This window comes from Otolemur garnettii, unplaced genomic scaffold (genome assembly GCF_000181295.1).
Source record: "Otolemur garnettii isolate 467f Iridium unplaced genomic scaffold, OtoGar3 scaffold00179, whole genome shotgun sequence".
Classification (NCBI taxonomy): Eukaryota; Metazoa; Chordata; class Mammalia; order Primates; family Galagidae; genus Otolemur; species Otolemur garnettii.
The window spans coordinates 1397678-1397928 of NW_003852574.1; positions in this window are offsets into that span (position 1 = coordinate 1397678).

The window sequence follows — 251 nt, forward strand, 5'->3', positions numbered from 1 at the left end:
CAGTTTTTGGCCAGGGCTGGGTTTGAACCCACCACCTCTGGCATATGGGGCCGGCGCCCTACTCCTTTGAGCCACAGGTGCTGCCCCCTTCTGCTTATTTAAAAAAAAAAAAAGTTAACTGTAAAACAGTCTCAGGTAGGTCCCTCAGGAGCTATTCCAGAAGGTATTGTTATTATAAGAGAGGACAGTATAGGCCTAAATTAATGTGTTTCTTTGTTTTCAACAAAAGTAAAAAATAATTTTTTTTTTTT